The sequence below is a fragment of the Eriocheir sinensis genome, unplaced genomic scaffold (assembly GCF_024679095.1).
Source record: "Eriocheir sinensis breed Jianghai 21 unplaced genomic scaffold, ASM2467909v1 Scaffold247, whole genome shotgun sequence".
Lineage (NCBI taxonomy): Eukaryota > Metazoa > Arthropoda > Malacostraca > Decapoda > Varunidae > Eriocheir > Eriocheir sinensis.
This window is the reverse complement of record NW_026111551.1, coordinates 279,533-288,652: the sequence shown is the minus strand read 5'-3', so window position 1 is coordinate 288,652 and position 9,120 is coordinate 279,533. Positions and strand designations below refer to the sequence as shown.

The window sequence follows — 9,120 nt, the reverse complement described above, 5'->3', positions numbered from 1 at the left end:
AGGACCGTTCTCTATTACCGTGTGGGGCCAGGTTGGTGTTAGGTCGTCCTCTTCTCTAAAGGTCGTAGCGGAGTGTGTGAAAGTGTTATGCTAAGGTCCATTATATCGTTGTAGAGAGCAGGCCGCAGGTCGCCCGTGGTATCCTTTGAGGCCAGTCTCGTGTTAGGTGATCCACTCAACTACTGAACAGGGTGGTAAATGAGTGTGTAAAAGTATCATGCAAAGGTTTGTTGTTAAGTCGTGGTGGTGTCTTGGTTGGTTGTGTTGTGTCGTGGAGTGTAAATGACCGTCAGTATTACCGTGTGGGGTTAGTTTGGTGTTAGGCAATCCACTCCTTTACTAACAGGGTCGTAAATGAGTGCGTAAAACTGTCATTCCCGTTCACTGTGACCTCAACCGCGGATTTGGTGGCGTGTATGTTCCATTTTCATATTATATAAATCCCGGCTTTCGTTTATTGTCGTTATTAATATTTGCTGCGATACATTTCCGTTAGTGTTCATAATTGCCGGGTGTTTAAGCTCCAATTTGCAGAGCTTGGCTGTTATTCATACTTTAATTAATTTATCCATATTTGATATTCGTGCCGGGATAAAATGCACACAGGACGCTTCATACGGTTGCCTGGTGCCGAGAAAACATAAAAGGGCAGAATATGTTTTAGAATTATGGCGAAAATCTTTTTCTCAATGCAAAAAAAAATCAACTGATCAATTTTTGTCGGTAGCGCCAAAAAAAAAAAAACTGAAACTTTTTTTTCTTTTCTTAGTTTGAGGACATTCCAATAATGTAAAAAATGCCACGAGGTTCATGCTTTAACGGATATATATATAAATGAAATCAAAATATATTTCATGTAGTAATATTAGTGTTACATAAGCTACAAAAATAACAAATTCTATCGGCGTAATTATGTATAAGTTTGTGTATTTACTGGTGCTCCAAAAACAAACGCGGAGGAGATCAAACAACTCACAAGTTATTGGTATTGCCTTAGTATGAGTTTGCATGCTGAAGAAGACAATCGAGGCATGTTTGAGGGCCGCCGTAATAGTCAGATTCTGCGAGCTCCGTTGTTTATCATATCAAACCCTTAACAGACTTTGAGTGATTTTATTGTGGATGCTGCTTGAATCTAGGACAACCATGGGGACAGAAAACATGCAACGCTCTATTACAAACATAAACTAAGTAGTCATATGTGAGTTCTTTAAGAGGTAGGTAATTATCGGCACTTCAAGATGGGAGGGAAAGGAAGGGACAGGTGATGATGCTGCGTCCAGGCACACAGCGGTAAGGCAGGTCTGTGGGAGTGTGAGGGGGACCGTAGACAGGGTTAGGCGAGGTAATGATAGAGTGTCAACAGCCAATCTAAGATCGCCTGACTGTTAATTACACTTGGGAGAGATACGCGGAGGCTGCGATGAACCATTGATGTTTGTTGCGAGTAGTCAGCGCATGAACGACCCTCTCTGTGCAAGGAGATGGAAAGGCAAAGGCAAAGTTTGGGGGTCATACGGTGCAGCTGCGCGTGGCCTCGGTGCTCATCTCCGTCGCGTTGGCCTTTGAGCGTGTGTTGGGAAGACCATATGCCCAGTGTGAGATGTGGTTATGGAGAGATGCTGTTGCCATTTTATTTAGTGTTTGGATTCATTCCTTAACAAAGACAATAGAAAATAACAAAAACAAACAAACATATGCCGTCCTTAATTAACAAAACAATAAAAGATAACAAAAGATTCCTTGCTCGACGAAAGCATTAAAATTAACAAGAATATTCATAGAAAACAAGACCAAAAAACACTAAAAATACGAAAAAAATAACCAAACAATATTCATTTCCTAACAAAAATAATGAAAAAAATTCTTCTTTGACAAAACCAATGAAAATAACAAAAAATAACAAAAATATTCCTTCTTTAACAAAACAATGAAAAAATAACAAAATACAAAAAATATTCCTCCTTTGACAAAACCAATGAAAAATAACAAAAAATATTCCTCCTTCAACAAAACCAATGAAAAATAACAGACAGTAAACACAAATCTACATAACGGCCGTGCAAGCATAAGGGAAAAGAATTACAAAAGTTGTGTACCGCGTTGACTGGCGAGGCTCACAACGCTTCCTCTCTCCTCGCGGCTTCCCTCCCAGCCAAACAGCTCGAGCATGTCTGCGTGTTGCCTCAGACCCTAACATTGTTAACCCCTTCACGTCTGCCCGAGGCTCGTCTCCCTCGCACACTGGCAGCGGGTTACTGTCAGGCTGGAGCTGTTATGCTGTCGGCGGTCTTGCATTCACTGGTAAAAAGTTTGGAGGGAAAAGTTGAATATATAGTTTTTAGAATATGTGTTTTTAAAGTACCCCATAATCGATAGGACTTGTAATTTACTAACTGAAAACAGACTGGTGGTATTGTGGGTGACCTCGTAAGCTCCATAATGCTGAAGAGAATATTTGAGGTTTTGGTTGACTTATGATTTGTTCGATGGATTCACCCCTTCCCCTCCTCCCCCTCCCATCCACACTCACAGCCCCACCCACTCACCCACACCCACCCACACACACCCCACACCCACACATTCCACTGGCCATCGGTAGAGCGCTAGGCGAGTGGAGTGGACGGAAGGCAAGGCAAATGTAGTGTCCACCGTGACGAGTTTGTGCGCTCAGAGACACACTTGTAGACGCACGTTCCACCACGGCATAGTTGGTCGTAGCGCCTCGTCTTCGGCACCAATACATTTACGGCATTACTGAACTACCGTGATGGGAAAGCGAACTCATATACATACAAAAAAAAGAAAAAAGCTCGTGATGAGGAAGGACACACACACACACACACACACACACACACACACACACACACACACACACGCAAAGAGAGAAACAAAAAAAAAAAAAAAAAAAAAAGCCCCGCGGAGTGAGAAATAACTATGATATCTGTGCTTTGGTTAGTCTGTCACTGAAGTAAAGAATAGTTCAGGTGTGTGCGTGTTTGAGATAGTATTCCCTAGAACATGTCTCTCGTTTTCTTTAAGTTCGTGTATCTCGTTACCATAGAAACCGCAGCCCACGTGACTTCCAATAGCAACAGTGTTCTTCCTGTAACTATTTGTAATATATCAAAATCACACGAAGGATATATGAAAAAAAACTTAATTATAATAGTCTTGTAAAATATCAAACCCTAAGATCACGAGGGCGGGGTTGGGATGAAAAGAAGGCTTGTGATTGGTCGGGGACTGGCGTGAACTGTGACGTCATCGCGGCAGCTCACACGAGGCCCCGGAGCGTGGACACAGCGGCGAGGAGGGGCGGGAGAGAGGACATGTCAGCCGTCAGTGATTTATTTTACCCATTGTTTTTTTAAGTGTCGTTTGACGTGCGCGATCCTCGACCTCATTATCGTGTTTGCTAAGGCTTCGGCGTGGCCAGGAGGTAATCAGGTGACAGGTAAGCCCAAGGATGGCGTAGATACAGGTGGATAAATTACAAGGTGGCGGCGGGAAGGTTAAGCGGAGGTGGGTGGCTCGGCGGGGCATAGTGGCGTGTAGTACCTATCCATACTTAAGACCTATCTACCTATCCATGTGTTCGTTGTTTGCTTGATATCCTTTGTGAAGCTGTAGTTATCTTATTTTTTTAGTGCGTGTTTGATTCATCTGACAGACTAGCCTAGGAGATGCATTTTTTAAGTTATCAGCCGACTAGGGATTTATTACTTGGTCATAGCCTAGTCCATACCCGGGAACTATCTACCTATCCATGTGTTCGTTGTTAGCTTGATATCCTTTGTGAAGCTGTAGTTATCTTATTTTTTTGTGTGTGTTTGATTTGACAGACTAGCCTAGAAGATGGATTTTTTAAGTTATCAGCCATCTGGGGATTGATTAGCTTAGCATAGCGGCCTCACTCCAGCCACCACCGCCTCTCCTGTTGCTAAATATTATCAATAGTGTATTTGATTTTGCTATTTTTCGTCTATATTGTTGCTTTGACGATCTCTCTCATATCTCTGCCCTTCTTTTTAATGTCTCTCGTATGTTGTTTGTTAGTTTACAGCCACTTCTATGGTGCCTTTTCTCCTATCAATTCAATTTAACTTAATTTGTCATTTCCTTCCTTTCTCGTTCTTACAATTCCACTAATTCGCTTATTCTGTATTATTAAGCTAAATTCTAAAACCATTTTCCTGCCTGCAAGAATGTGCTCGACTGACGCTAAATTTCCTCATCACTTATTTGTGTGATGTGTTTCGTTCATGTTCTGAATTAGACTGTGAAAAAGAGAGCAAATCAATTTTGAGTATCGTTGGAGAAGTGCAGACGCTGTAGTAACTTCTTCCAAATAAATACATAATAACTGAATATTCTGGTGATGCACGGCAGGCAGTCCATTTGGGTTTTACCAGAATTGCGGGCATGCTGTTGCACTTACTATAACTTAAGGTCGTAGCAAACATTCTGCTTGCTACATACGTGGTAGCAAAATGTTTTGATGAAGGATACAACTTTACGAATCCTTTCAAACAGACAGTCGTGCTTTCAGTATGAATAAGGCAGTGAGCAATCTCTGTATTTGTATATAGCGACTGATGGCAACGTGCTCTCTTAGGCCAAAAACAATGTCACCAATGCAATGACTTCAATATATACTTTGTGACTGATTACTTTAGAAAACAAACGAAAAATGACAGTCATCGTTTCTCACAGCAAACGAAAACTATATCTTTCTGCATTGTCATCGTTGTCATCGTTGAAGAAAGTAAGCGTTTCACTGAAGAGTTTTAATGCAAAAGGGCGTTAGGATCTCGTATATTTAGTAGAAGTATGCACTTAAACGTTCTTTGATCTAGGGACAATTCATTACGTTTAGAGATAAGAAACGGTCGATTGGTGGCGAGGAGCGGGTGAGAACGCGCGACAGGAGGCATCAAGGCGACTCGGGTCGGCGTCGCGTCCTTTGTTGTGTTCGCGCGCTTTGAGACGTCAACCCGAAGCTGACTTTGATCCGTGAGCCAGTGAGCGTCGAGGGTCAAGTAGGAGGTAAACTCGGCCCTCCTCCTATTCTTCTTCCTTCTCCTTCTCTTCCTTTGCCTCTTCCTCTTCCTTCTACATCTCTTTCTTCTCCTACCTCCTTATCTTCCTTCTACATCTGATCTTCCTTCACTTCTTCTTCCTACTTCTGTTTTTCCCACACCTCTTCTACATCTCTTCCTTCTACGCCTCTTCCCCTTACACCTCTTCTTCCTTCACCTCTTCCTCTCCTCCTCCTTTTCCATTTCCTACTTCTTCCTTCTCCTCCTCTTCCTCCTTCTTCTTCTCTTCGTCCTTCACCTCCTTCTCCTCCTCCTCTTCTTCCTCACGTGTCCTTTGCGAGCCGTGTGTCAGAAGGGCAATGCATCGCTGGATTTCCCTTTGTAGTGAGGTAGCCTGACGCAGCTGGCATGTGGCGGCGGGCCTAATGCGACCAGGTGAAGTGCGACTGTCAGCGTGGTAGGCTATTGTCCACTGGGTGACTGTACGCGCTCGGCCTCCTTTGATCAACACATTTATGCTCTCTGGTTGTAGGAGCGAACTGTGCGTGTGTGAGGTCAGGTGCTGGGGTGAGGGTGGGCTCGTGTGTGTGTGTGTGTGTGTGTGTGTGTGTGTGTGTGTGATTTCTAAATTCTGTGTGTATATGTATGTATTTCTGCTTGTGTACTTATATATATTTCTGGTTATAGTGATGACAAAAAAAGAACATATTGGTGGTAGTAGTAGTAGCAGTAGTAGTAGTAGTAGTAGTAGTAGTAGTAGCAGTAGCAACAATAGCAATCTGGTATGAGGTTTTTGGTATCAGAGGCTGGCCATTGTAGAGCTTAAGCAAATCCTCGTAAGTACTCATTGGATGATCCTTTAGAAGTTTAGATCTTCAAGCTTTTCTGGAGCGCAAAATTACTTGCAATTGAACATAAGTTTGTTGTGGCTGAGCTCAAGCGTCATTTCAGGTCAAGGAGAATCTCGAGACGTAACCTTACTGTTTCTTCTTGGGGAAATTGAAAGACCTTGGATGTACCCGTGAGTTTACACAGTGACAGTCTCAGATTAGTTCAATGTGCTCGGCAAACTTTAAAAGAGGATGCAGTTTGTCGTCGCTATATCTGGAAAATGAAAGTGAACTGTCAGGATTGCAACCCCTTCTTCAGTATTACATCGCTCAGTCAGTTTATTTTTTTTTTTTTTTACGTCGTTGCCTTTTGCGCCGGTAGGCATCTTCCAGGTGGGGCCTGATGGTCGGCCCAGCCCGTTCTGGCGCAGGCGAGTGTTTATAGTGGCGCCATCTTGCATTGGCTCATGCTGTCCCCCGGAACTCGTTCTTGATTCGCTTGGACGGCTTCCTCTAGAGTCCGGGTTGATGGGTGGTCTTCAGGACAGCATGTGGGTAGTTTTAGGAAAGTGCTTGCAGTAGTGAGTTAACAGGAGGGCTATGACTTTTGCTCTAAACTTATCAAAGTCAACACGAAAAACAGTGTCCTCTGGGAGTACAATTGTATCTATTACACTCACGAGGTTGTAGAAGGGACACATCGACGGCACGAAGGGAACAAAGCGAAGGTTGTTGTTGTTGTCTTTTGTTCTAAACTTATCAATATCAGCAAGAAATAAAACAATCTCATCTGGAAGTACAAGTATATCTATTGCCTCAGGGTCACTCACGAGGTTGTAGAAGGGACACATCGACGGTACGAAGGGAACAAAGCGAAGGTTGTTGGTGTTGTCTTTTGTTCTAAACTTATCAATATCAGAAAGAAGTAAAACAATCTCATCTGGAAGTACAAGTATATCTATTGCCTCAGGGTCACTCACGAGACGGTAGAGGGGACATATCGACGGTACGAAGGGAACAAAGCGAAGGTTGTTGGTGTTGTCTTTTGCTCTAAACTTATCAATATCAACAAGAAATAAAACAATCTCATCTGGAAGTACAAGTATATCTATTCCCTCACGGTCACTCACGGGGAGGTAGAAGGGACACATCGACGGTACGAGGGGAAGAAAGCGAAGGTTCAGGAGTCTCGTCAATCGTAAACAGTGGTTGTGGGTCGTCGGAGCGTGAGTCCCGGGGAGGTTGTTGCGGCCGCCTGGATGGGAGGCAGTGGGCCGTGTGATCGGTGTCTTGGGAACAGCTCGTATAGTTTGTTTTGCCCTCCTCCTCTTGAAACTTTGTCCTTGTTGTTGTGTTATGCCATTGATGTTATTCCTCTTCGCCTCCTTCGTGTCCTCAATTATTTGTTTCGGTTTGTTTTTTTGGTTTTTCTTTTTTTTCTTTTTGATGTCCGTTTCCTTTTTTCCTTTCTATTTTTTCTTTCCTTTTTTCATATTTTCCCTTCTCTTTTTTCTCTTTCTAATGCTCTTCCTTTCTCTCTTTTTCATATTCTTATCTCCATTCTCTCCTCTTCTTTGTTTTATATATTATTTATTTCCTTTTTCTTTCCCTCTTCGTATTTCTTTTATATATTTTCCTTTTCTTTCCCTTTTCTTTATTTTGTTATCTCTCTCCTCTTTATTATTATATTTGCGCGTACTTACCTATCTTTTTATCTATATCAATATCTATATCTATCTATCAATCTATCTATCTATCTATCTGTCTCTGTCTGTTTGTCTATATCTATTAAATAATCTCCACTTCTTCAGCATTTATCCGTCCGTCTTTCCTCTCGCCCACGACCTCATCACCTTTTTTCGAATCTTGTCTTCTGGGAATCTCTCAATGTAGCTACACTTTTTAAGGAGCAGCGCCAGCAGGAGTTTTTTTTCTTTTTTTTTTCTCCTTGACCTGCCTCCTATTTGGTAAAAGACACACACAGATGGATAGATAGATAGATACTGGTAAATAGATAATGAGAGACCTTTAGACTTACACATATCAATCTACCTTGCTTCCATTCATTGTTTATCTGTAATAAGTTCAATAGACATTAATTAGCCATGATATTAATTCTGTTGTCCTTTTTTTTCACCTCAGCAAAAGAAAATAACGACAAGAGTTTCAAAGATGAAAAAAACAACAGGACAGCATATCAACAACAATGACTACCACCACCACCAACAACAACAACAACAACGACAACAACAACAGCTTTCACAGGTGGGCAGATGATTATTATTATGAACTGTTTTCCCATACAATGACGTGGACACTTTGATTGGGTGTGCACGGCGGCCTGATGAACCGTACGGCCAAAACACGGCGGCTTGCACGCGACAATAACAAGTTTACACATTGCGCGTCAACTATACAACAGCATTAGGCTCTCCATGCTACGGTTTGATACTCTTTCCGGCCCGCATGTTCCTGCACTGTAAATAAGTTCAGAATTCGACCCATTTTTTTTTACAGCAAAGGTGACAGCACAAGGGCACACAAAAAAAGGAAACAATAAAAAAAGCCCGCTACTCGCTGCTCCTGTAAAAAAAAATCGAAGAGGTGGCCGAAAGAGCAGTCAATTACGTGAGAAGAGGTGTCCTGATACTGCTAGGTTGGGTGTAATACAGTCACGAAATCGTCATACATTTTGCCGGGATATACACTGGGAATAATTAGAAGAGGATTAAGTGGCTAGATTGTGAGCCACGACCCGCACGGGGGCTTCGTGGTGCAGTGGTTAGCACACTCGGCTCACAACCGAGAGAGCCCGGGTTCGATTCCCGGGCGGAGTGGAAAATTTGGGCGGCTTTTCCGATACCCTATACGCCCCTCTCCACCCAGTAGTGAATGGGTACCAAGTATTAATCGGGGGTCGTGTCCCGTCTCCTGGGATCTGTTCCCTTCTCCTATAATTCCTTCCCCTTTTGTCTCTCTCCGATATATGACCACAGATGTTGCGCCGACTAAACGAAACTTTCCAAAAAATTGTCCGGGCCATCATTGTGGATTGAACGGTCACTTTTATTAAACTACAATAACAGTGTCGTGTCGCAATGGTGCATTCATTACGGAATAAATGACAGTTCATTGTTTTGTTAGGAATGATGTATGGGCTAGGGCGGGTCATATCTGTGTAGAAGTGATGACGGATGGACAGCTTAAAGAGATTAGGACAGACAGATGAAAACAAGACGGAGGAATGG

At 42.7% G+C, this 9,120-nt stretch overlaps 1 long non-coding RNA gene across 1 annotated transcript in view; it reads left to right on the top strand.

Annotated features, from left to right (window-relative positions):
• Window positions 1-3,308: 3,308 nt before the first annotated feature.
• The window catches only part of LOC126991156 (uncharacterized), a 62,633-nt gene continuing 56,821 nt past the window's right edge, over window positions 3,309-9,120 (top strand). Inside the window, exons 1-2 of the long non-coding RNA XR_007745217.1 lie at window positions 3,309-3,457; window positions 8,015-8,137. This is a non-coding gene — a long non-coding RNA (uncharacterized LOC126991156). The remainder of the gene's footprint in view (window positions 3,458-8,014; window positions 8,138-9,120) is intronic.